Source organism: Calidris pugnax, unplaced genomic scaffold (assembly GCF_001431845.1).
Source record: "Calidris pugnax isolate Ruff unplaced genomic scaffold, ASM143184v1 scaffold335, whole genome shotgun sequence".
Classification (NCBI taxonomy): domain Eukaryota; kingdom Metazoa; phylum Chordata; class Aves; order Charadriiformes; family Scolopacidae; genus Calidris; species Calidris pugnax.
This window is the reverse complement of record NW_015091148.1, coordinates 220,258-220,605: the sequence shown is the minus strand read 5'-3', so window position 1 is coordinate 220,605 and position 348 is coordinate 220,258.

The window sequence follows — 348 nt, the reverse complement described above, 5'->3', positions numbered from 1 at the left end:
CCCCCAGGCAGAGCACCCCCAGCCTCATGGAGTGGGGGATCCCCACATACCCCAAAACTTGCCATCCTCCACACACCTCATGGGGTTCTGGGGACACCCTCCCTTCCACCATCACCACCCCGGGGGCTCTGTGCCCCTCTGCCACCCCTAATCCTGACTCCCCCGGCTGCCCTAAGAGCCCCCAGCAGCCTGCACCTGGGGAGGTGGTGGGGCTTTGGGGGGAGGGACTTTTATTTTGGTGGGGGGATTTCTGCCCCTCCTGACAAGTCCTTGCCCCCGGAGGGGGCCGGAAGGGAGGAGGGGGAGCGGAGCTTTAATCCTGGCCGGTGCTTTTCCCCTTCCCCCCCC